The sequence below is a fragment of the Pseudophryne corroboree genome, chromosome 1 (genome assembly GCF_028390025.1).
Source record: "Pseudophryne corroboree isolate aPseCor3 chromosome 1, aPseCor3.hap2, whole genome shotgun sequence".
In the NCBI taxonomy this organism is placed as follows: Eukaryota; Metazoa; Chordata; class Amphibia; order Anura; family Myobatrachidae; genus Pseudophryne; species Pseudophryne corroboree.
The window spans coordinates 1149229268-1149257063 of NC_086444.1; the positions used below are offsets into that span (position 1 = coordinate 1149229268).

At 46.8% G+C, this 27796-nt stretch overlaps 2 pseudogenes; one reads left to right on the forward strand and one right to left on the reverse strand.

Moving 5' to 3' along the window:
• Positions 1–4825: 4825 nt before the first annotated feature.
• Positions 4826–4944, reverse strand: LOC134944897 (5S ribosomal RNA; annotated as a pseudogene).
• Positions 4945–6720: 1776 nt separating this feature from the next.
• LOC134944902 (5S ribosomal RNA) lies at positions 6721–6839 on the forward strand (annotated as a pseudogene).
• Positions 6840–27796: the final 20957 nt, after the last annotated feature.

The following is a 27796-nucleotide window of genomic DNA, read 5'->3' on the forward strand; positions in this document are numbered from 1 at the left end:
AAAATCCTAGGTGCAACCCGGCAATTCGGTGTAAAAGTGGTGTTAGCTGACTAGTAAAATATCATGGCTGGGATTGTACATCTCCGAGGTCCACCATATGCAGGTGCGTCTTATGAGAGGAGGGAGGCTCCTCCCCATACAGATCGAACCCCTTTGCTCTGTGCATGCATCTTGAAGACTGTGGGATTGTGCCAGAGTCTACTCCACAAGCGGATCTCTCTGGGAAAATGGTGCCACTGGTTTCACAGTGTTTTCTCTAATGCGCATGCACCAACTCCACTTTTGCTGGATATGCTGTAGCAAGGTAAATATAACTTAGTGTATGGTGTGGGCCCCATTGACTTAGGTGTTCCTGTGCACTGTACACCTAATAGATACGTCCTCTTTAGGTGAACTCATTGGTTCTTTTAACTTCCATTATCACCTTTATGCTGATGACACTCAAATCTACCTTTCCTCCCGTGATCTCTGCCCTGCTCTCCTCACTCGTACCTCCAACTGTCTCTCTGCTATCTCTTCCTGGATGTCCCAGCGCTTTCTTAAACTTAACATGTCCAAGACTGAGCTGATCATCTTTCCCCCCTCCCGCAAAACCTCATTCCCACAATCTCATTATCTATTGATGGCACTACTATCTCCTCTAGCCCCCAAGTGCGCTATCTTGGCGTAATCCATGACTCCTCCCTCTCATTTAAACCACACATTCAGCACCTCTCACAAACCTGTCATTTTCATCTCAAAAATATTTCCAGGATCAGACCCTGTCTCACCCAGGATGCCACTAAGACCATTATCTACTCACTGATCATTTCCAGACTGGACTACTGTAATCTCCTCCAAACTGGCCTCCCAGACAAATACCTCTCTCCAATCTATCCTGCTGCAGCCTGGCTCATCTTACTCACCAAACGCACTATGTCCACCTTCCCTCTCCTACAAGCCCTTCACTGGCTCCCCTTTCCTTTCAGAATCCAATTCAAACTTTTCATACTCAGGGGCAGATGTATTAACCTGGAGAAGGCATAAGGAAGTTATAAACCAGTGATATGTGCAAGGTGATAAAGGCACCAGCCAATCAGCTTCAATATGTAAATTAACAGTTAGGATCTGAATGGCTACCCTTTTATCACCTTGCACATATCACTGGTTTATCGCTTCCTTATGCCTTCTCCATGTTAATACATCTGCCCCTCACTTACAGGCAGTGCCGTAACTAGCCATTTTAGCGCTGTGTGCAAGAAACGGCGTTGGCGCCCCCTGTGTAAGGAAGGGGCAGTTCGTGCCGTAGGCGCGTGAAAAATATATAGGGGCGTGGCTTCATGGGGAAGGGGCGTGGCCACAAAAATAATACCAATTCGTACTACGGTGCACAGTAGTCTCCATTATTCAAATTGCGCTGCACAGTAGCACCACTATACCAGGTAGAGCCCCTTTTACACATTACGGCAGACAGCGTCCACTTTTTACACATTACAGCAGACAGCGTCCCCCTTTTTACACATTACGGCAGCCAGTCCCCCTTTTTACACATTACGGCAGACAGCGTCCCCCTTTTACACATTACGGCAGACAGCGTCACCCTTTTACACATTACGGCAGACAGCATCCCCTTTTTACACATTACGGCAGACAGCGCCCCCTTTTTACACATAACGGCAGACAGCGTCCCCCTTTTTACCCATTACGGCAGACAGCGTGCCCTTTTTACACATTACGGCAGACAGCGTGCCCTTTTTACACATTACGGCAGACAACATCCCCTTTTTACACATTACGGCAGACAGCGTCCCCTTCTTACACATTACGGCAGACAGCTTCCCCCTTTTTACACATTACGGCAGACAGTCCCCCTTTTTACTCATTGCGGCAGACAGAATAGAGAGAGAGAGAGGACAGAAAGAGTGAGAGTCAGTCAGGGCATTTATACTGCACATATGCACTCACCCTAGTCTGGGACCGGGTGGGAGGGCACACTCTCTACCTGCAGTGCTGAAACTGGCTCTGAGCTGTGCTGCTGCTGGTGACTCCTCCTCAGTACTAGAGGCGCAGGATGGCTGCAGACCTGGCTGGTGCTAGAGGGCGGGTGGGTGCCGTCGCTGCTGCTCGTCGATCTGCTGGGGCTGCTGCTGCTGCTCATCAATCTTCTCCGTTCCTTGGTTACTTACCACACGTCGCCGCTGGTCACCACGCGCCACTCCTTGAGCTTCACAGCTCCTCGGTCTTCCACCACCGCGTCCGCTCCCAGAATGCCATGCGCGATGGTGTCGCGCCTGCACTGGCATTGTGGGAAGGGGGGGGGGAGGAGATAACGGAGAGAGGCGATGGGACTGCTCAGCAGGCAAGGGGACAGCCAGACCGGGCGGCCATGCATATAATATGCCACATTTTAAAACTGTCGTGCCGCCTACTATATTTAGTGCCCTGACTCCTGGCTGTCCTCACAGCGCAGCGGGGGACTCTTGCTGCGCTCCCTCTACGAGTGCGCTGTGTGCAACGCCCACTCTGCACACACCTAGTTACGGCCCTGCTTACAAGGCACTTACCCACTCCTCTCCCATTTACATCTTTCACCTTATCTCCCTTTACTCTCCCACCCGTCTTCTTCGCTCTGCTAATGCACGCCGACTCGCCTGTCTTCTAATTACTTCCTCCCACTCCTATCTCCAAGATTTTTCACGTGCTGCTCTCTTACTCTGGAATTCTCTACCTCTCCCCCTCAGACTCTCCACCTCTCTAAAGGACTTCAAACGGGCTCTTAAGACCCACTTATTCACCAAACCCAACCTAACCCTCTGTCCCACCCTCAATCTACCCCATCTGTGTCACCCCTGTCTGTCTGCCCCTCCCCTTTAAAATGTAAGCTCTCATGATTAGGGCCTCTTCCCTCATGTGCTTATCCTTTTCTTACTTTAATAATCTTCAACTGCCCAAATCCTGCAGTTTTCGGCCACCTTGAAACTTATCTCAGTGTTGTCAACTGAAGTAGTCATGCTTAGTTACCCTGTACTTGTCCTATATTGCCTTCAACTGTAAGTCACTGTTTTGATTATGTGCATATATACTCTGTAATTGTGCGCTGCGGAACCCTTGTGGCGCCATATAAATAAAGGATACTAATAATAAATAATACAGCAACAAAGTGTATTTACAAACTATTTATAACATGTTGGGAACAATGGGTTAGCACTCCATTTACTAGAACTATTGTTAGAACAGAACACACAACACTGTAGTAACACAAAGTGCTATGTAAATTGTTTACAATGCAGCTAAGCATCCTGACGCACTACTCTGGAGCCTGCGTATGAAGAGGGAGTTCCCTGCATGCAATGTGTTACCATGGGAGCTGTGGCTACACCCTCCGGCTCCACACAGACGTCAGCTGCAGACACTTCCTAATCAAGACTTAGATCAACACTGTCTGCAGCATGTATGGTAAATAAACACATTTACACTTCTGCCAAACAACTAAGGATCGTGCATATATATATATATATATATAATGCACCTGTTGTTATTATTATTATTATTATTATTATTAGCAGTAGTATTAATAATAATAATTTGTGAGATGTTACAGTGTTCTGCATGAGATCCCACTATTAGTACTTCTGTAAACCAGCACTTTAGTAAAAAAAACCCATTGTCTTTGTAATCACAGCTATAGCACTATAGCCCAGTACACACGGGGGAGATGTGTGCTGAGCAATCTATCAGTGACCGCTCAGCACACATCTCTCCCCCGCTAAGCACTCAGCGCGATGTGTGCTGGGCGTAGGAGCAGCGTGCGGGGCGGTCATTTCACCCAGCGGTGAAATGAGAGATCTAACTAGATTTGGCATGCATGCAAGGGCTGTGCATCGCTATTGCTATGGGCATACACACAGGGAGATGGGTGCTTCATTTCTAAGCAATCTAGTCAGCCATGGGTGGCAGAGTCAGCCCCACACTGTGGCTATGGGATGACTGTATGGCGAGATACAGTGTACAGATCCCCGGCAGTGCTCACCTGTCCCGGGGTCCTGGCTCGGGTAAAGTCCGGGAGGGCAGTGGGGCAGCCGGAGCAGTTGCAGGGCACAAAGGGAGCCGAGAAGCAGAGTGCATCCCATGTAGACAGCGCAGTGCAGCAGCAGGGCAGTGAGCTGCAGCTCTCCGCCAGGGGCCCCACTGCCCGACATCCTGCTGCCCCAAGTGTAGTAGTGGCAGCAGCCCAAAGACGGCGGCCAGCATGAAGCGAGAGGATGGAAACTGGGGGCAGTGGGGTGCTGGGCTCTGGTCCCCGCTGCTTGGGGAGCACCGGCTCCATGCTGCCTTCTTAGCATCCTTAGTGCAGTAGTGTGGCCCAAGGATGAGCTGCGTGCACAGGGGGAGGATGCCCGGGTCAGCCCTCCTCTTGCAGATGGCATGATTCACAACAAAAGGGAGAGAAGAAGACTCTTTTGTGGGTGCACTCTTGTATGTTTAAGAGGTCTCAGAAGAGACAATAAGTAAAAATTATAAATGAATTTTTAAATATAACTTTTATTAACAACAATTGATAAAATAGTAGAGTTTACTGTCAAAAATTGGAGGTAGGGGTGGGGGGAAGGGTAGGGGGGAGTTGGGGAAAAGAAAGGGGGGAACACAGAACGAATTAATTACAGTGTAAATACTGAATATTGTTCTGGAATGCCAGGGTGCGATAATAACAGCTGGAGACCCTGAAAATTGAAGCGTTTTTATTCTCTCATGAGCGATGATGAGGAGACAGATGGGATGATTAAAGATGGAATGAGCAAGATGAATCTGCTGTCAGTGTTAGACGCTGAGCAAAACCGTCCAGGAATTTCTACTAAACTGAGTATTCCTCGAGAGTCTCCCACTCGAGTACTGACCCAGCCCTACACTGCTTAGCTTCCAAGATCGGAAGGATTCGGGCGTTACCAGTGTGGTATGATAGTAGAAAAAATATTTGATATCGAGGGCTCGAGAATCACTGATGAGAGTTCACGAAAATGGAGAAATAAGAGAAAAGAAAAGACAAGAGAATGGGTGGAGGAGGAAAATAGGGGATCTGCTGCCACCGTTAGACCGGGATAATTACCCCTGAATCAGTGGTGAGAGTCCTGAAGATAGTATAAAGTGAGGAAAAGGAAACGATACTGATAGGTAAAAATTTTTGAGATTGGTTGATAGACAATGGGCTGCTTGATTGCAGGATGCTGATAGTACCTATGATAAAGGTACTAGGTGTGATAAAGAGCAATTTGTACACAATTAGCAGTCAAATAAATTGATTAGACCCATACATCACCATCAATTTGCTACTATCAGATTATTACAATTATACCAAAATGGTATCAGGTGGAAAAAGAAGGAGAAAATGAACAACAATTTCTTATTTGTGTTCCGCTGTATGCAGAGCTGCAGAAATACTATATAATATGATTGCAAGATGCTGATAGTACCTATGATAAAGGTACTTGGTGTGATAAGGAGCAATTTGTACACAATTAGCAGATAATTAAGTTGATTGGAACCATGCATCACCATCAATTTGATGCTGACAGATTATTGCACATTGTACCAGAATGGTATCAGGTGAAAAGAGAAAGAGATAATGAACAACAGTTGATTATACAGAGCTGCAGCAGTGCTATATAATACGCAGTATAGAGGATAGTGATAAATTGCTCAGCCAAATGATTAGATCAATATTAATGACTGAAAATAAAGGTTTAAACAGTATCCTATGTGGTATTAAGCCGCTAAATGCCGACTATCTGTAAAACGGGTACTTGCAAAAAACAGCTTGATGAATGCTATTATCAAATATAAATATGCAAAAAGATGCTGAGATTGAGCAGATATTACCCGGAATTGTATGGAACGATCAGTCACTAATATGAGCAGGATACTTTCTGAGTACGGAATGTCCGTGTCAAAGTCCAGGCAAATTGAAGATGCAGGATACACTGGTTCTCAGGAGCTGAGCAGTTCGTTTATAGCCGCACTGCCGATCAAAGTACCTGATGTATTGTGGAGACGTGGTCAGGTTGGCTGAGGAGAAGAGAGACACAATGTTCCTGGTCCCATCGCGGCAGTATCTAGCGGCGGAGGGTTGATGCAGCGGCTGCTGGGGAAAGAGCGGCTCGTGGTTCAGGATGTCCGGAATCAGCTGTCACACCCAGGCAGTGGGGGTAGGGAACGGAAAACTAGTTTCACCCGTTCACCGGGCTTGATCACTTCTTGCAATCATATTATATAGTATTTCTGCAGCTCTGCATACAGCGGAACACAAATAAGAAATTGTTGTTCATTTTCTCCTTCTTTTTCCACCTGATACCATTTTGGTATAATTGTAATAATCTGATAGTAGCAAATTGATGGTGATGTATGGGTCTAATCAATTTATTTGACTGCTAATTGTGTACAAATTGCTCTTTATCACACCTAGTACCTTTATCATAGGTACTATCAGCATCCTGCAATCAAGCAGCCCATTGTCTATCAACCAATCTCAAAAAAATTTTTTACCTATCAGTATCGTTTCCTTTTCCTCACTTTATACTATCTTCAGGACTCTCACCACTGATTCAGGGGTAATTATCCCGGTCTAACGGTGGCAGCAGATCCCCTATTTTCCTCCTCCACCCATTCTCTTGTCTTTTCTTTTCTCTTATTTCTCCATTTTCGTGAACTCTCATCAGTGATTCTCGAGCCCTCGATATCAAATATTTTTTCTACTATCATACCACACTGGTAACGCCCGAATCCTTCCGATCTTGGAAGCTAAGCAGTGTAGGGCTGGGTCAGTACTCGAGTGGGAGACTCTCGAGGAATACTCAGTTTAGTAGAAATTCATGGACGGTTTTGCTCAGCGTCTAACACTGACAGCAGATTCATCTTGCTCATTCCATCTTTAATCATCCCATCTGTCTCCTCATCATCGCTCATGAGAGAATAAAAACGCTTCAATTTTCAGGGTCTCCAGCTGTTATTATCGCACCCAGGCATTCCAGAACAATATTCAGTATTTACACTGTAATTAATTCGTTCTGTGTTCCCCCCTTTCTTTTCCCCAACTCCCCCCTACCCTTCCCCCCACCCCTACCTCCAATTTTTGACAGTAAACTCTACTATTTTATCAATTGTTGTTAATAAAAGTTATATTTAAAAATTCATTTATAATTTTTACTTATTGTCTCTTCTGAGACCTCTTAAACATACAAGAGTGCACCCACAAAAGAGTCTTCTTCTCTCCCTTTTGTTGTATGTCTTACCACTGACTCAGGGTGCACCACCAAACTCAAGATAACATTAGAAAACTCAGATTTTCTCGTTGTATTATGTATTTTGGTTCTAACAATATCTATTAGATACCTTACCATTCTCCAGTGCGGTATACCCCCAATACATTCAGATGGCATGATTCACCAAGCCGGGCTCCATGTCACTGCTCAGCTCCTCTGCCCTGCCAGTTATGCCATGGCTCCCATCACATTCACAGTGCTCTAAATGCTGGGAAGTGGTGCCGCCCGGGAGCTCATAACGCTGGTGGCTGTATCACCCTAGCACCGAGCATGAAAACCCCTTGGCAATGAGCATTACACACCCCTAGCAACAAGCATTACCCCCTGGTAACAAGCATGACACCCAGCTCATGAAATCCCTGGCAACAAGCATTACCCCCCAGTAACGAGCATGACACCCAGTGCTTGAAACCTCTGCCAATGAATATTACCCCCTGGCAACAAGCTTGACACCCAACACATGAAACTCTTGGCAACAAGCATAACACCCGGTGCATGAAACCCCTGGCAATGAGCATGACACCCTTAGCATGAAACACCTGGCAATGAGTAGGTAACTTAAAAGTAATTAGAAGCCTTACTGTAGAGCTTAATGTGTATTGGGCATTGCGGTGTGTGTCATAATGTATCACAGGCATTACGGTGTGTGGTATACTATATCAAGGGCATTGTGGTATGTGGTATAATGTCTAAGGGGCATTGCAGTGTGTGGAATAATGTATAACGGCATTGTGGTGTGTGTCATAATGTGTCACAAGCATGACAGTGTGTGTGGTGTACTGTATCACAGGCATTATATGTGGTATAATGTCTCAGGGGCATTGCGATACGTGGCATAATATGTCACAGACATTACGGTATGTGGAATATTGTGTAATGGGCATTATGGTGCAGGGACGTGCAGGCAGGGGAGGCAGTGCCTCCCCTGTCATTAATGATGTGATGAAAAGAATAAAAAAAAAGATACTTATGACGCATATTCTGTGTCATAAGTATGTTCTTTTTATTATTCTAATCATTTGATAGTGTAAATACCTTGAAAATGAATTTCTGCGGCACCGAGAGCGGTGCCGCACGCTGGCCATTGTAAAAGTCCGGAAGCAGGGGCGGCTAGGGGGCGGAGCCAATCAGAGGACTGGAAAAGGCCATGAAAAAGAACAGTGGAAGCGGCACCAGTACAAGTGCCGCAGAGCAGCAGGGGCGTGCTTTCAGCGTATATGAAAGCACGCCCATGTCTCTGTGATTGGGCAGCAGCTGTATAGCACTGACAGTGACTGCATCCTGCCGTCACTGGCAATGCTTTCGTGTACAGCGTCGAACCCCCCCACCTCCCTCCCTCCCTCTCCCTATCCCTCCCCCAGGGCCGGGGGAGGGATAGACAGTGAAAGCCAACCGGTCCATTACTCTGGATTCTCGCGGCCGCATAGAGAGCCTGTGCTGCTGCCGGATAATGGTCATGTGATGTGGTGGTCCTTAGCACGAACAGAAACTAGACGCTAGGTAGCCTCTAGTTTCTCTTCGTGCTAAGGACCACCGCATCACATGACCACTATCCGACAGCAGCACAGGCTCTCTATGCGGCCGCGAGAATCCAGAGCAATGGACCGAGCATGGTAGCGTCTAGTTTCTCTACCGTGCTATCAGTGGCTGCCTTGTGCAGAACCCTTCCTCCCGCCTGCACAGAAGTTGAAACGCTGCCGCTGCCAATAGTTCCCTAACCCCTGCCCCCAGCGCCGGAGACTTTTTTTTTTTTATGGACATGTGGCCACAGAACTGGAGAAGAGTGTGAATCTCCAGGTAATTTCTGTATTGACTAGCTGGTAATGTGGATGTGTCAGGGGGTACATGCTGGGGGTGTTAGGGGGTATATGATGGTGGTGTGGGTGTGTCAGGGGGTATATGATGGTGGTGGGGTGTCAGGGGGTACATGCTGGTGGTGTGGGGTTGTCAGGGGGTACATGCTGGTGGTGGAGGTGTTAGGGGGTACATGCTGGTGGTGTGGGGGTGTCAGGGGGTACATGCTGGTGGTGTGGGGGTGTCAGGGGGTACATGCTGGTGGTGGGGGTGTTAGGGGGTACATGCTGGTGGTGTGGGGGTGTCAGGGGGTACATGCTGGTGGTGGGGGTGTTAGGGGGTACATGCTGGTGGTGTGGGGGTGTCAGGGGGTACATGCTGGTGGAGTGGGGGTGTCAGGGGGTACATGCTGGTGGTGGGGGTGTTAGGGGGTACATGCTGGTGGTGTGGGGGTGTCAGGGGGTACATGCTGGTGGAGTGGGGGTGTCAGGGGGTACATGCTGGTGGTGGGGGTGTTAGGGGGTACATGCTGGTGGTGTGGGGGTGTCAGGGGGTACATGCTGGTGGAGTGGGGGTGTCAGGGGGTACATGCTGGTGGTGGGGGTGTTAGGGGGTACATGCTGGTGGTGTGGGGGTGTCAGGGGGTACATGCTGGTGGAGTGGGGGTGTCAGGGGGTACATGCTGGTGGTGTGGGGGTGTCAGGGGGTACATGCTGGTGGTGTGGGTGTGTTAGGGGGTACAGGGTGACAGGCTGGTGGTGTGGGGGTACATGATGGTGGTGTGGGGGTGCTAGAGGTTACAGGGAGGCAGGCTTGGTGTGGGGGGGGTGTACAGGATGGCAGGCTGATGGTGTGGGTGTGCTAGGGGGTACAGGGTGGCAGGCTAGCGGTGTGGGTGTGTCAGGGTGGCAGGCTGGTGGATTGGGTGTGTCAAGGGTACAGTGTGACAGGGTGGCAGTGCTAGGGGGTACACTGTGGCAGTGTGGGTGTGCTAGGGGGTACACTGTGGCAGGGTGGGTGTGCTAGGGGGTACAAATTGGCAGCATGTGTGCAAAATAATTGTCATACTCTATTTGGTGAATCTTTATCACCGGGCTGATTGTGTACTTGCAATGCACAAATGTGTAGAAGGAGCACTACTGTGTGTCATTACGTGAATAAGGGACACTCTTATGTAGTGTAAATGTGACAGCTGTGTGTGTTATGGATGGGACCGGGCTATCACTAGTGTGTACAGATGGGAATGGAATCTCAGTCTGTAGCAGTGACGGGGAAGCCATCCTCTCCCCTGGGTAGAAGTCACGCTTCTCCACTGAGCTCACCCTGTGCCACAGGAGATGTCCAGCAGGGTCTGGCATTCATGCCTCTGCAGCAGGGACAAAATCTTTAAGCGATACTCATTGGTGCAATTTCACGTGTCTCCGCTGTAATAATGCCAGACCAGAGCTGCTCGGCCACCTGCGTACTGATCCGGGACCCCTCCGGCCTCCACCCACAGGAAGTGGGTCTGGTACACACTGTCCACCATTGTCCCCTGCGACTCGTCTGGAAGCCGAGTCAGCGGCAGCACCCACTGTACAAACTGCACCCTGCACAGACCCTTCTCCATTAAGTTGATGGAAGCCCTGGACAACAAATTGCATTCATGTCCTCCTCCCACTCCCTTCCCAGTCCCAAACACTCATTTTTTTTTCTATAAAAATGTACAATACAGTATATCACAAGTATGATGAGCAGGCAGGCAGCGGGCATTGAACTGAGATGCAAATTAGTTGCGGAGGGCTGGGTCAGTTGATGGTGTGCGAGTTTGTAAGCCATTGGCCGCGGGCATTGGCTCGGCGGCAGTAGAGGTCATCGGCAGGATTCGGCGGACATTATGGCTGTAGTGCCTCACCAGCCACTGACCTCACCGCACGCCACTGTTATGGTGTGTGGCATAATGTCTAAGGGCCATTGCAGTATGTGGCATTTTGTATACTGGGCATTACTATAAGGAGGAAAAATGACAAATAATGTAAGGGGCATGAATCAGGATTATTTTTCTTTCCTGTGGTGGCTAACGTCTGGGCGTACAGGTTGCAAAACTGGGGTATAATGTAGTCTTTTCTGCAATGCCACACCCATTTTAGCAAGGCCACACACCCCTTTCCAACACACACCTGCGGCACCCGCAATTTCATCACGTTTCTGGTGGCAATTATGGGTTGGGGGGGGCGCCAGAGATTGTCCTGGCTTGGGGGAGAAAAATTTCTAGTTACGCCACTGATTATATTAGTGCCAGGCTGGGATTTTGGTGCTGCTAAAGTTTGTCGCAGACCATGAGGGTGGGAGGTACCTAGAGGAGAGGAATAGTTAGAGGGGAGGGGCACCTTGGTCAAACTGAATCCTTCTGTAGAGCCGGTATGTAATGGAGAATTGCACCAACAGTTTATATCAGGCAAACGAGAGATTACATAGAGTAGATTCAAATTAGACAATAGTTAATTAATATCCCTTTAACAACGCCGCTTCGACCTGGGTCACAGCTCGGTGTGAAAGGGTCTCCAAAAAAAACTTGGGTCGAGTGATCCAGGAATCCAACCTGAGTAGAAGACCTGGGTTGGACAAGGAAACTATCCGTATAAAGGTCGTCATTTGACTCTTCTTCACAGTATAGGAAGAGCCTGATTCCCGGCACTTGGATATGATGTCTCTCAAGCTCTGGCTGAAGAGTCAACATTGCACCTGTGCAGTGTAAATGGCTCCGACCTAGGAATAAATCGGCTTGGAGACGCAGTGTGACAGGGGTCTGTCCCGGCTCTGACCGATATTGGAACCGTGTTCCAAATCCCAGGTCAGATCTGGGATTTTGGTGTGAAAGGAGTATATGACTGCATAGTTAGAACATTCCCAGTGACATCAATGTGAACGATTTATAAAACAAGCACAACAAACCTTCTCAAGTACATTAACTTTCCATTATATTATTGCACCAATCATCAGTTCCACACAGTGACCTTCAATAAGTTCATTAAGTTTAACAAGTTCTTTAAAGAACAATAAATAGCAACGACTTAAGTGAAGTAACAGTGAACTCCCACACTGATAATTACTGAATGAGCTAACCAGAACAGTGTCACATCCTTAATAGTCCGAATGTTATTCAAAGCATACGGTAGGTCAGGTCACAAACCCAAAGGTTGTCACTTATTACATACGTTTCTGTGAATTTGTGCTCAAGACAAACAACAGAACAAACAAACTGGAACTTATGACAGAGACATCATTTGTAAATGTCAAGTGCATACTGTATGTGACAGTGGATTTCTCTTTTATTTTGACTAGTAAGAAAACTGCATTAAAGGGCAAAGGTAGATGTTGGGGGTAAGTACGTCACGTCACGTGCCAGCAATTAATTGTAAATGACCTCACCCAAATCTCACCATTTAGATTAAGTGTAATTAGTTAACATAAATAAATGAAATAAGAAAAATATACTTGATCTCTCTTCCCCGATTCCGTTCCAATGAACCAAGCAGGAAAAAAGACCAATAACCTAATGGGAAGCTCCGGGAAACGGAACTTGACAACGCTGCAAGGAATTTGCAAATTCAGAATATCTTTCTTTAATTTTACAACCATTGGGAGAAGTGCAATGACAGAGGGGGTCATTCCGAGTTGATCGTAGCTGTGCTAAATTTAGCACAGCCACGATCATTCACACTGACATGCGGGGGGACGCCCAGCACAGGTCCGGCCCGCATGTCAGTGCCACCCCCCCTCCCCGACCCCGCAGAAGTGCAAAGTACTCATCGCTCCCCGGCCCGCAGCGGCTGCGTGTGACATCACACAGCCACCGCGGCACGCCCCCTCCCGACCAGCGACTGCCTCTGCCTCAGAGGCGATCGCTAGGCAACGACGGCTGCCATGCGCAGCACCGACCCGATCACTGCGCTGCAACAAACTGCAGCGAGCGATTGGGTTGGAATGACCCCCAGAGTATTCAGGGGGTGTGGATTATATGATCTACATTGGAACTGGAAGAGACATTCAGCTGAACAAATAACATATCATTTGCCTTTCTTGTTTTGCAACATTGTAACAAATTATGCAGCTATGACAAGCCGTACATATTCTTGTAACATAATTACATAATGTTCTTGGTATAAAACCATAAATCCTGAGTGTACATACTTGAAATATAAGACACATTGTAAGTGAATTTATAATTCATAACAGGTTACTAGATTATTTACAGCCTTGGAACATACAATCTTCTATTTATACTTCTAAATAAGGACAGGACACAGGAAATCATTTTAATAATTTTTATTTATAAACGCAGTTTTTTCTTATTACATCACAACCACCCCACACACACACATTTTTTCTTTAGTATGTTCTAACATTTCGCTTCATTAAGCCTCACAGTAGGCTAATTAGTAATTAATGAGACAAGAAATATAAAGCCTAACAGGCAGAATTAATGTGAAGTCATTTTGATATATTTTTAATAAATACGTGATTAAGAGTTATATTTTAAAATAATATAGGGAAATGTGCACCCAATAATCCAATTTCTTTATTGTCTTATGGTCTGTCTTCATATTCATTCAGTCCAATTTTAAATTGGAGGGTAGCACTTGATCGTAATTTATGTATACACAAATGTGACAGCAACATTTAAAGATCAATATTCCCTAAAGAATACATATATCCAGTGTCGGACTGGGGAATGAAGGGCTGTTGTAGGGGCCCATGCTTAAGGGTGTGGCCAGCCATCACAAAGGCTTGGCTAACCATTACAGAGTACATGTTCTGTGCCCCTTGGTAAATACATAATAAACCATGTTCTTATGAAGTATAATGTAACATACGTATAATGCATAATTCATGTGCACTAGGATAGAGACTGGAACCTGATCCCTAGAGGAGGAGGAGGGCCCACAGGTAGTGGGGCCTACCGGTGGTTTCCCCCGTTCCCCTGTGGGCCAGTCCGGCTCTGCGTATATCTTCTGGTGCGGAATTCCCTTTCTTTCAGTTATTGTTTCCTTTTTACATGTCGATCTTTTGACCATGGCGAATTAATGCATGTCTACCATTAGTGATAGACCTATTGAATGTAGACCTTTTTAGTGTAGCTCTATAGTCCGGATACCATATTCAGGGACCATTCTGTGTATCATACAGGACTTTTAACAGAGCTTATTAATCTACAGTATCCAACATCACCCCACTTTACCTCATGGCCAAGAACTCTGGCCTCACCCTGGAGAATTGTTTCTGAAGTTGCAGGGCGTACCTTCTTTCAATAGCAACGGGTCCAAAGAAGAAATCTGCAGTCACGTCTTGAGATGCGGATAGGACTGCATATGGGTGAAACTGAATATACTGTACATATTTCTTTCTGTGCACAATCGTTTTGCTCAAAATCCATTTAATTACATTCCATCACCGCATCCAAATGCAATCTGCAACAATTTCCATTACAACTAAGCAAATCTCTATGTCTAATTCAGTATTATGTAGATACATTTACTAAAGCTTCTAAAACATATGTAGAGGTGTTGCCCAAAGCAACCAGATTCTGTTTATCATTTTCTAGGATGCAATAGAGAAATTATAGCAAAAATTTGATTGGTTGCTATGGACAAAACATCCCTTTAATTTTTTAGATACTTTACTAAATCGATCCCTATGTACCATGGGGGTTATTCAAGTTTGTTAGCAAACCCAAAAAGTTAACAATTGGTCAAAACCATGTTGCACTGCAGGTGGGGCAGATGTAATGTGCAGAGAGATTTACATTTGGGTGGGTTATGTTATTTTTGTGCATAGTAAATACTGGCTGTTTTATTTTTACACAGCAATTTAGATTTCAGTTTGAACACATCCCACCCAAATATAAATCTCTTTGCACATATTACATCTGCCCCACCTGCAGTGCAACATGGTTTTGCCCAATTGTTAACTTTTTTGGTTTGCTAACAAACATGAATAAGGCCCCATGTTCAAAAAAAATATTGAGCAATAGTGAAGTTATTAACTTTTTGTTTATTCTTGTACCACCCACATTAAAATTATCTGTGTTTAATTAACTAGTTTCTCCAAAAGGCCAACCCAACAGGTTAGTACTCTCTGATGGCTCATTTGTAGCACACAGCTGCGCCATATGTAATATTTAGGTAATAAATATATCACTACAGAAATTAAGCAAAGCTGACCACCACAACCTCAGAGGTAATGGAGGATTTTTACAGCTGGAGAGTGAAAGGAAGGTGTGTAATAAGACGCATGGTAATGATTAATAACAATACCATTAGTTTGCATCCCACCCAAATTCCTCCTCGAGATACAAACCCAATGGATGGTCATTATGCAGGAAAATATTGAGGAAAAATTGGGACTGCGCTGCTCTTTAAAATGGTTGTATTGATACTCTTAGGGGGAGAATAATTAAGCCATGGAGAGATAGTGGGTGACTGGGGAGGCAGGGGTGACAGGGAGATAGTGGGTCACTGGGAGAAAGTGGGTGTCCCGGGAGATAGTGGGTGACAGGAAAATAGGGGGTGGCAGTGGTAACAGGGAAATGGTGGGTGACTGGGAGAAAGTGGGTGGCAGGGGTGACAAGGAAATAGTCGGTGACTGTGAAGAAAAGGTGATTTTTTACAATACAATATAGGAAAAGTTCGGTGTTTCAAAACAGAGTGCAGCTAAGACCTTTTTTGCCCACCTGTAGGGCAAGAAAACAGGAAGATAGTAGGTGGCAAGTGTGACAGGGAGATAGTGGGTGACAGGGAAGGTAATGTAGCTAGCAGCCAGCTGTTGGATCGGCAGGGGAAGGAGTCCCAGTGGGATATGCCCCTGGAAATTTCCTCTCAGGCCCGGCGCTGTTACAGTGGGACCCTGTCCCAGTGCTTTCCCTCCCTGGCCCTCCACTCACCTAACCCCGTGGTCTGGGCTCTTTCTATGCGGCAGTGGTGTGCGCATCAGACTGTCCATGAGCACATCTTGTAATGCCCGATTTGGGAAGCGGCAGCTGGCAAAATAGTGGTATTAATGTGGGTAGGCCGCAGGCTCCCGAGGGCTGGGCACTTAGGTCAGGCATGGCAGCAGTGGTGCCCTCTACAGTGTGGCACTCTACGCTGCTGCGAACCTGGCAAAATGGTTGTGCCGGCCCTGCCAGTAGGCAATGCCATCTGTAGATGGGGTTGCCTATTTGAAGCCTTTGGGCAAACTATCACATTTTTCCTGAGAAGGATCCAATTGGCTTCCTCTGAGTGTCCCCCACATTGTATCCGGCCCATGTGCAAAAGGACTCCCTAGTCATAAACCCAGAAGTCCAATCATCGTAAAGGTCAGCTCCTTTATCACATGACTAATGACCCTGACTCTGATATGGATATGTACAGAATTGCACAGCCGCAGGGAAACTGCTGTGCAATACCGTACAACTAGGCATCTGCTGTGCAATACCGTAGACAAAGGAGAGAGAAGAGAGAAAGGGATCTGTTTCCGGTGCACATAAGTTTTTTTGTGTAAAAATTAACTTTTATTATCTCCTTAAAATAATTGGAAAGAATCTACTATTGCATCCAAAATTTCTTGGATGCACTAATGCGAAATATTAAAACAAAACAAAGTATAAAGTGATATAAGAATAGACAAGACTGTGTGTGATAGATAGAAAGAAACAGAAATAAATTGGTTAAACACTCTCAGCTTGGCGTCTTTTTTGTGTCTATTAGCTGATATGTACTGTCTTATCTGACTAATAACAGTATATTCTGATACAATAGTGCTACAGTAATATTTATATAAAGGAACAAATATTTACTGGGTTTCTCTAAAATGTTACACAGATGTTACTCTTTAATTCTCCCAGACTGATAAATGTAACAATGTTGTTATATTGGCTCATCTAAAGGATTCTGGCTCACTGCCCAGATTATTGTAATAGATGTTTGCAAGTGACTGCTGGTTTACCTCCAGAGGGTTACAGGAAAATATTGTTAAATCATATAATATATTCCTATATTGCCAGTGATATTATAATTATAAGAGTGAATCAGCCTTCCAAAGATATTTCTTTGATATAATCTCAATATTCACGGCAAACCAGGTTATTCCTAGATGAATGATTTGTATGTCGATATACAGTAGTTGATTTCCATTTGTTAGTTGGTATTTAATCCTCTGGGTTTAGCCAGTATATAATTTTACATCTATAGCAATATAGAGAGGGAAACAGCATCCACCTGTGATCTATATTAGATGTTCTTTTGCTTAATATGAACATATATATATTATTGATCTTACAGGTGGCTAAATAGAGAAAGGTGGTCAGAGTATATGTATTAAGTAGCCCTTAAATGCATATACATGAAGGCTTAACCTATGTCAGCATAGATAAGTGATAGTAAGAATTACATGTATATTGATGCCGTGGGCCTACTTAATTAGTATAATGCCGCAAGTCACTCTCAAAGTGTATGTGTGCTATAATCACCAGTGAATATTCATTTGCACATTAGTACTGGTGGCTAGCAGGCACATATACACATCATATTCTATGTTATCATATCTTTGCATAGATAAATTATATGCACGTGTGGTTATTGAAGAATCTCCATAGCCATAGTTATTTTATTGGATTTATCACTCGCTTGTATATATAGATGCCTTTAGTATCTAATATATAGGTGCCGCCAGATTTAGTAAGGAAATACCACATTAATTGTCACTGTTATATATAAAATAGATATATTCTGTATACAGTGATTAAATTAGTAGTCACACATACACACTGTGTAGTACAGCACAGAGCGCTAATGATTACAGCGTGTATGTGATTAACTAGCGTACACCGATGAGCATAGATATTAGAATTAACTTTTCAGTTAGACATTAGAATAGACATGTAGGACGCCCAGCCGGTACTGTCCTATGTACGTTTCGCAAAAAGCTTTGTCAGGGTAAAAAATACAATACCGTACAACTAGGCATCTGCTGTGCAATACCATACAAGTAGGCATCTGCTGTGCAATACCGTACCACTAGGCATCTGCTATACAATACCGTAAAACTAGGCATCTGCTGTGAAATACCATACAACTAGGCATCAGAGGCGTAACTAGGGTTTTCGGAGCCCAGGGGAAGATGAAAAATGGCGCCCCCCCAAAAAAACAAAACAACACACACACAAAAAGAAGCATGTGCGCGTGCCTGCGGCGAAACAATTGGCGTGGCCACACTCCAGAAGGGGTGTGGCCACGCTCCAGAAGGGGTGTGGCCACTGAAAATGGCCCACAGTGCCAGTTACATTGCCCCACAGTGCCGGATACATGCCCCACAGTGCCAGAAACATGCCCCACTCAGTGCCAGATACATGCCCCACTCAGTGCCAGATACATGCCCCACTCAGTGCCAGATACATGCCCCACTCAGTGCCAGATACATGCCCCACTCAGTGCCAGTTACATTGCCCCACTCAGTGCCAGTTACATTGCCCCACAGTGCCGGATACAATGCCCCACAGTGCCAGTTACATTGCCCCACAGTGCCGGATACATGCCCCACAGTGCCAGATACATTGCCCCACAGTGCCAGATACATTGCCCCACAGTGCCAGATACATTGCCCCACAGTGCCAGATACATGCCCCACAGTGCCAGATACATGCCCCACTCAGTGCCAGATACATGCCCCACTGTGCCGGATACAATGCCCCACAGTGCCGGATACATGCCCCACAGTGCCAGATACATTGCCCCACAGTGCCAGATACATGCCCCACTCAGTGCCAGATACATGCCCCACTCAGTGCCAGATACATTGCCCAACAGTGCCGGATACAATGCCCCACAGTGCCGGATACAATGCCCCACAGTGCCGGATACAATGCCCCACAGTGCCGGATACATTGCCCCACAGTGCCAGTTACATTGCCCCACAGTGCCAGATACATTGCCCAACAGTGCCAGATACATGCCCCACAGTGCCAGATACATGCCCCACAGTGCCAGTTACATGCCCCACAGTGCCAGTTACATGCCCCACAGTGCCAGATACATGCCCCACAGTGCCAGTTACATGCCCCACAGTGCCAGATACATTGCCCCACAGTGCCAGTTACATTGCCCCACAGTGCCAGTTACATTGCCCCACAGTGCCAGATACATTGCCCCACAGTGCCAGTTACATTGCCCCACAGTGCCAGTTACATTGCCCCACAGTGCCAGTTACATGCCGCACAGTGCCAGATACATGCCCCACAGTGCCAGGCCCCACTCAGTGCCAGTTACATGCCCCATTTGGTGCCAGTTACATGCCCCACAGTGCCAGATACATTGCCCCACAGTGCCAGTTACATTGCCCCACAGTGCCAGTTACATGCCCCACAGTGCCAGATACATGCCCCACTGTGCCGCCGGACCCCCCCCCACCCCCCCCCACCCCCGTGCCGCCGGACCCCCCCCCCCCCCCCCCCCGTCACTTACCGGCCGCTTGTTGCTATGTGAGGGGAGGAGAGCGCAGCGCCTCTCCTTCCCCTCACCGCTCCACGTCTCCGGCGGCTGTCTGGCGCCGGTTCGCTAGCCAATCAGAGCTCGCGGACCGGCAGCCAATCAGGAGCCGGTCCGCAAGCTCTGATTGGCTAACGCCGGAGACCAGACACAGCAGCGCTGCTGGCAGCGGCGGTGAGGGGAGGGAGAGACGCTGCGCTCTCCTCCCCTCACATTTAGGGTTGACGGGGGCGAGTGGGGCACGATGCCCTGGACGCCGGCGGCGCCCCCCTCTCCAGGGCCTGCCAAGGCGCCCAGGGCACGTGCCCCACTCGCCCTACCCTAGATACGCCTCTGCTAGGCATCTGCTGTGCAATACCATACAACTAGGCATCAGCTGTGCAATACCGTACAGCTAGGCATCTGCTGTGCAATACCGTACAACTAGGCATCTGCTGTGCAATACCGTACAACTAGGCATCTGCTGTGCAATACTATACAACTAGGCATCTGCTGTGCAATAAAGTACAACTAGGCATCTGCTGTGCAATACCGTACAACTAGGCATCTGCTGTGCAATACCGTACAACTAGGCATCTGCTGTGCAATACCGCACCACTAGGCATCTGCTGTACAATACCGTACAACTAGGTATCTGCTGTGCAATACCGTACAACTAGGTATCTGCTGTGCAATACCGCACCACTAGGCATCTGCTATGCAATACCGTACAACTAGGCATCTGCTGTGCAATACCGTACAACTAGGCATTTGCTGTGCAATACCGTACAACTAGGCATCTGCTGTGCAATACCGTACAACTAGGCATCTGCTGTGCAATACCGTACAACTAGGCATCTGCTGTGAAATACCGTACAACTAGGCATCTGCTGTGCAATACTGTACAACTATGCATCTGCTGTGCAACACCGTACAACTATGCATCTGCTGTGCTACACCGTACAACTAGGCATCTGCTGTGCAACACCGTACAACTAGGCATCTGCTGTGCAATACCGTACAACTAGGCATCTGCTGTGAAATACCGTACAACTAGGCATCTGCTGTGCAATTCCGTACAACTAGGCATCTGCTGTGCAATACCGTACAACTAGGCATCTGCTGTGCAATACCGTACAACTAGGCATCTGCTGTGCAATACCGTACAACTAGGCATCTGCTGTGCAATACCGTACCACTAGGCATCTGCTGTGCAATACCGTACAACTAGGCATCTGCTGTGCAATACCGTACAACTAGGCATCTGCTGTGCAATACTGTACAACTAGGCATCTGCTGTGAAATACCGTACAACTAGGCATCTGCTGTGAAATACCGTACAACTAGGCATCTGCTGTGCAATACCGTACAACTAGGCATCTGCTGTGCAATTCATTACAACTAGGCATCTGCTGTGCAATACCATACAACTAGACATCTGCTGTGCAATACTGTACAACTAGGCATCTGCTGTGCAATACCGTACCACTAGGCATCTGCTGTGCAATACCGTACAACTAGGCATCTGCTGTGCAATACCGTACAACTAGGCATCTGCTGTGAAATACCGTACAACAAGGCATCTGCTGTGCAATACCGTACAACTATGCATCTGCTGTGCAATACCATACAACTAGGCATCTGCTGTGCAATACCGTACCACTATGCATCTGCTGTGCAATACCGTACAACTAGGCATCTGCTGTGCAATACCGTACAACTAGGCATCTGCTGTGAAATACCGTACAACTAGGCATCTGCTGTGAAATACTGTATAACTAGGCATCTGCTGTGCAATACCGTACAACTAGGCATCTGCTGTGCAATACCATACAACAAGGTATCTGCTGTGCAATACCATACAACAAGGTATCTGCTGTGCAATACCATACAACTAGGTATCTGCTGTGCAATACCGTACCACTAGGCATCTGCTCTACAATACCGTACAACTAGGCATCTGCTGTGCAATACCGTACAACTAGGCATCTACTGTGCAATTCATTACAACTAGGCATCTGCTGTGCAATACCGTACAACTAGGCATCTGCTGTGCAATACCGTACCACTAGGCATCTGCTGTGCAATACCGTACAACTAGGTATCTACTGTGCAATACCGTACCACTAGGCATCTGCTATACAATACCGTACAACTAGGCATCTGCTGTGCAATACCGTACCACTAGGCATCTGCTGTGCAATACCGTACAACTAGGCATCTGCTGTGCAATACCGTACAACTAGGCATCTGCTGTGAAATACCGTACAACAAGGCATCTGCTGTGCAATACCGTACAACTATGCATCTGCTGTGCAATACCGTACAACTAGGCATCTGCTGTGCAATACCGTACCACTATGCATCTGCTGTGCAATACCGTACAACTAGGCATCTGCTGTGCAATACCGTACAACTAGGCATCTGCTGTGAAATACCGTACAACTAGGCATCTGCTGTGAAATACTGTATAACTAGGCATCTGCTGTGCAATACCGTACAACTAGGCATCTGCTGTGCAATACCGTACAACAAGGTATCTGCTGTGCAATACCATACAACAAGGTATCTGCTGTGCAATACCATACAACTAGGTATCTGCTGTGCAATACCGTACCACTAGGCATCTGCTGTGCAATACCGTACAACTAGGCATCTGCTGTGCAATACCGTACAACTAGGCATCTGCTGTGCAATACCGTACAACTAGGCATCTGCTGTGCAATACCGTACAACTAGGCATCTGCTGTGCAATGCCGTGCAACTAGGTATCTGCTGTGCAATACCGTACAACAAGGCATCTGCTGTGCAATACCGTACCACTAGGCATCTGCTGTGCAATACCGTACAACTAGGCATCTGCTGTGCAATACCGTACAACTAGGCATCTGCTGTGCAATACTGTACAACTAGGCATCTGCTGTGAAATACCGTACAACTAGGCATCTGCTGTGAAATACCGTACAACTAGGCATCTGCTGTGCAATACCGTACAACTAGGCATCTGCTGTGCAATTCATTACAACTAGGCATCTGCTGTGCAATACCATACAACTAGACATCTGCTGTGCAATACCGTACAACTAGGCATCTGCTGTGCAATACCGTACCACTAGGCATCTGCTGTGCAATACCGTACAACTAGGCATCTGCTGTGCAATACCGTACAACTAGGCATCTGCTGTGAAATACCGTACAACAAGGCATCTGCTGTGCAATACCGTACAACTATGCATCTGCTGTGCAATACCATACAACTAGGCATCTGCTGTGCAATACCGTACCACTATGCATCTGCTGTGCAATACCGTACAACTAGGTATCTGCTGTGCAATACCGTACCACTAGGCATCTGCTGTGCAATACCGTACAACTAGGCATCTGCTGTGAAATACCGTACAACTAGGCATCTGCTGTGAAATACTGTATAACTAGGCATCTGCTGTGCAATACCGTACAACTAGGCATCTGCTGTGCAATACCATACAACAAGGTATCTGCTGTGCAATACCATACAACAAGGTATCTGCTGTGCAATACCATACAACTAGGTATCTGCTGTGCAATACCGTACCACTAGGCATCTGCTATGCAATACCGTACAACTAGGCATCTGCTGTGCAATACCGTACAACTAGGCATCTACTGTGCAATACCGTACAACTAGGCATCTGCTGTGCAATACCGTACAACTAGGCATCTGCTGTGCAATACCGTACAACTAGGCATCTGCTGTGCAATACCGTACCACTAGGCATCTGCTGTGCAATACCGTACAACTAGGTATCTACTGTGCAATACCGTACCACTAGGCATCTGCTATACAATACCGTACAACTAGGCATCTCCTGTGAAATACCGTACAACTAGGCATCTGCTGTGAAATACCGTACAACTAGGCATCTGCTGTGCAATACTGTACAACTAGGCATCTGCTGTGCAATACCATACAACTAAGCATCTGCTGTGAAATACCGTACAACTAGGCATCTGCTGTGCAATACCGTACAACTAGGCATCAACTGTGCAATTCCATACAACTATGCATCTGCTGTGCAATACCATACAACTAGACATCTGCTGTGCAATACCGTACAACTAGGCATCTGCTGTGCAATACCGTACAACTAGGCATCTACTGTGCAATACCGTACAACTAGGCATCTGCTGTGCAATACCGTACAACTAGGCATCTGCTGTGCAATACCGTACAACTAGGCATCTGCTGTGCAATACCGTACAACTAGGCATCTGCTGTGCAATACCGTACAACTAGGCATCTGCTGTGCAATACCGTACAACTAGGCATCTGCTGTGCAATGCCGTACAACTAGGTATCTGCTGTGCAATGCCGTACAACTAGGTATCTGCTGTGCAATACCGTACAACTAGGCATCTGCTGTGCAATACCGTACAACTAGGTATCTGCTGTGCAATACCGTACAACTAGGTATCTGCTGTGCAATACCGTACAACTAGGCATCTGCTGTGCAATACCGTACAACTAGGCATCTGCTGTGCAATACCGTACAACTAGGCATCTGCTGTGCAATACCGTACCACTAGGCATCTGCTGTGCAATACCGTACCACTAGGCATCTGCTGTACAATACCGTACCACTAGGCATCTGCTGTGCAATACCGTACAACTAGGCGTCTGCTGTGCAATACCGTACAACTATGCATCTGCTGTGCAATGCCATACAACTAGGTATCTGCTGTGCAATACGATACAACTAGGCATCTGCTGTGCAATACCGTACAACTAGGCATCTGCTGTGCAATACCGTACCACTAGGCATCTGCTGTGCAATACCGTACAACTAGGCGTCTGCTGTGCAATACCGTACAACTAGGCATCTGCTGTGCAATGCCATACAACTAGGTATCTGCTGTGCAATACGATACAACTAGGCATCTGCTGTGCAATACCGTACCACTAGGCATCTGCTGTGCAATACCGTACAACTAGGTATCTGCTGTGCAATACCATACAACTAGGTATCTGCTGTGCAATACCGTACCACTAGGCATCTGCTATACAATACCATACAACTAGGCATCTGCTGTGCAATACCATACAACTAGGCATCTGCTGTGCAATACCATACAACTAGGCATCTGCTGTGAAATATTGTACAACTAGGCATCTGCTGTGCAGTACCGTACAACTAGGCATCTGCTGTGCAATACCGTACAACTAGGCACCTGCTGTGCAATACCGTACAACTAGGCATCTGCTGTGCAATACCGTACAACTAGGCATCTGCTGTGCAATACCGTACAACTAGGCATCTGCTGTGCAATACCATACAACTAGGTATCTGCTGTGCAATACCGTACCACTAGGCATCTGCTATATAATACCGTACAACTAGGCATCTGCTGTGCAATACCGTACAACTAGGCATCTACTGTGCAATACTGTACAACTAGGCATCTGCTGTGCAATACCGTACAACTATGCATCTGCTGTGAAATACCGTACAACTAGGCATCTGCTGTGCAATACCGTACAACTAGGCATCTGCTGTGCAATACCGTACAACTAGGCATCTGCTGTGCAATACCGTACAACTAGGCATCTGCTGTGCAATACCGTACAACTAGGCATCTGCTGTGCAATACCGTACAACTAGGCATCTGCTGTGCAATACCGTACAACTAGGTATCTGTTGTGCAATACCGTACCACTAGGCATCTGCTGTACAATACCGTACCACTAGGCATCTGCTGTGCAATACCGTGCAACTAGGCATCTGCTGTGCAATACCGTACAACTAGGCATCTGCTGTGCAATACCGTACAACTAGGCATCTGCTGTGCAATACCGTACAACTAGGCATCTGCTGTGCAATACCGTACAACTAGGCATCTGCTGTGCAATGCCGTACAACTAGGTATCTGCTGTGCAATACCGTACAACTAGGCATCTGCTGTGCAATACCGTACAACTAGGCATCTGCTGTGCAATACCTTACAACTAGGTATCTGCTGTGCAATACCGTACAACTAGGCATCTGCTGTGCAATACCGTACAACTAGGCATCTGCTGTGCAATACCGTACAACTAGGCATCTGCTGTGCAATACCGTACAACTAGGCATCTGCTGTGCAATACCGTACAACTAGGCATCTGCTGTGCAATACCGTACAACTAGGTATCTGTTGTGCAATACCGTACCACTAGGCATCTGTTGTGCAATACCGTACCACTAGGCATCTGCTGTGCAATACCGTACCACTAGGCATCTGCTGTGCAATACCGTACAACTAGGCATCTGCTGTGCAATACCGTACAACTATGCATCTGCTGTGCAATGCCATACAACTAGGTATCTGCTGTGCAATACGATACAACTAGGCATCTGCTGTGCAATACCGTACAACTAGGCATCTGCTGTGCAATACCGTACAACTAGGCATCTGCTGTGCAATACCGTACCACTAGGCATCTGCTGTGCAATACCGTACAACTAGGCGTCTGCTGTGCAATACCGTACAACTAGGCATCTGCTGTGCAATGCCATACAACTAGGTATCTGCTGTGCAATACGATACAACTAGGCATCTGCTGTGCAATACCGTACCACTAGGCATCTGCTGTGCAATACCGTACAACTACGTATCTGCTGTGCAATACCATACAACTAGGTATCTGCTGTGCAATACCGTACCACTAGGCATCTGCTATACAATACCATACAACTAGGCATCTGCTGTGCAATACCATACAACTAGGCATCTGCTGTGCAATACCATACAACTAGGCATCTGCTGTGAAATATTGTACAACTAGGCATCTGCTGTGCAGTACCGTACAACTAGGCATCTGCTGTGCAATACCGTACAACTAGGCACCTGCTGTGCAATACCGTACAACTAGGCATCTGCTGTGCAATACCGTACAACTAGGCATCTGCTGTGCAATACCGTACAACTAGGCATCTGCTGTGCAATACCATACATCTAGGTATCTGCTGTGCAATACCGTACCACTAGGCATCTGCTATATAATACCGTACAACTAGGCATCTGCTGTGCAATACCGTACAACTAGGCATCTGCTGTGCAATACTGTACAACTAGGCATCTGCTGTGCAATACCGTACAACTATGCATCTGCTGTGAAATACCGTACAACTAGGCATCTGCTGTGCAATACCGTACAACTAGGCATCTGCTGTGCAATACCGTACAACTAGGCATCTGCTGTGCAATACCGTACAACTATGCATCTGCTGTGCACTACCGTACAACTATGCATCTGCTGTGCAAAACCATACAACTAGGCATCTGCTGTGCAATACCGTACAACTAGGCATCTGCTGTGCAATACCGTACAACTAGGCATCTGCTGTGCAATACCGTACAACTAGGCATCTGCTGTGCAATACCGTACAACTAGGTATCTGCTGTGCAATACCGTACCACTAGGCATCTGCTATACAATACCGTACCACTAGGCATCTCCTGTACAATACCGTACAACTAGGCATCTGCTGTGCAATACCATACAACTAGGCATCTGCTGTGCAATACCGTACAACTAGGTATCTGCTGTGCAATACCATACAACTAGGTATCTGCTGTGCAATACCGTACAACTAGGCATCTGCTGTGCAATACCGTACCACTAGGCATCTCCTGTGCAATACCGTACAACTAGGCATCTGCTGTGCAATACCATACAACTAGGCATCTGCTGTGCAATGCCATACAACTAGGTATCTGCTGTGCAATACCATACAACTAGGTATCTGCTGTGCAATACCGTACAACTAGGCATTTGCTGTGCAATACCGTACAACTAGGCATCTGCTGTGCAATACCGTACAGCAGGTATCTGTAGGAAAGAGTTTCCTCCTGCCAGCATCTGCAATCCGAGTTCTGTGTCCGAAGATGCAGCATTGGATCACCATTGGGACCACGCACCACTTAGCCAGTCTGCGTAAGCCAAAGCTTACTCAGACTGACCATTGAATCCATTCAGCCATGTCCGGGTAGTCTGTATCTGACACAATAGACTCTGTGCTCAGCATGCCCACGCTCTGTAGACTGGTACCTGTTGCCACCAATGCTCCACTCTCAAACGCCGCAGCATGTCAGTCATGCTGCAGATAAGAGGGGACTGCGAGTGATTACGCTGGACTCATTCTGCACATGCGCGGTTCCCCTATCATCGGGTAATTGCGTTAACCCTCTGCCCATTTAAAACCACTCATGACC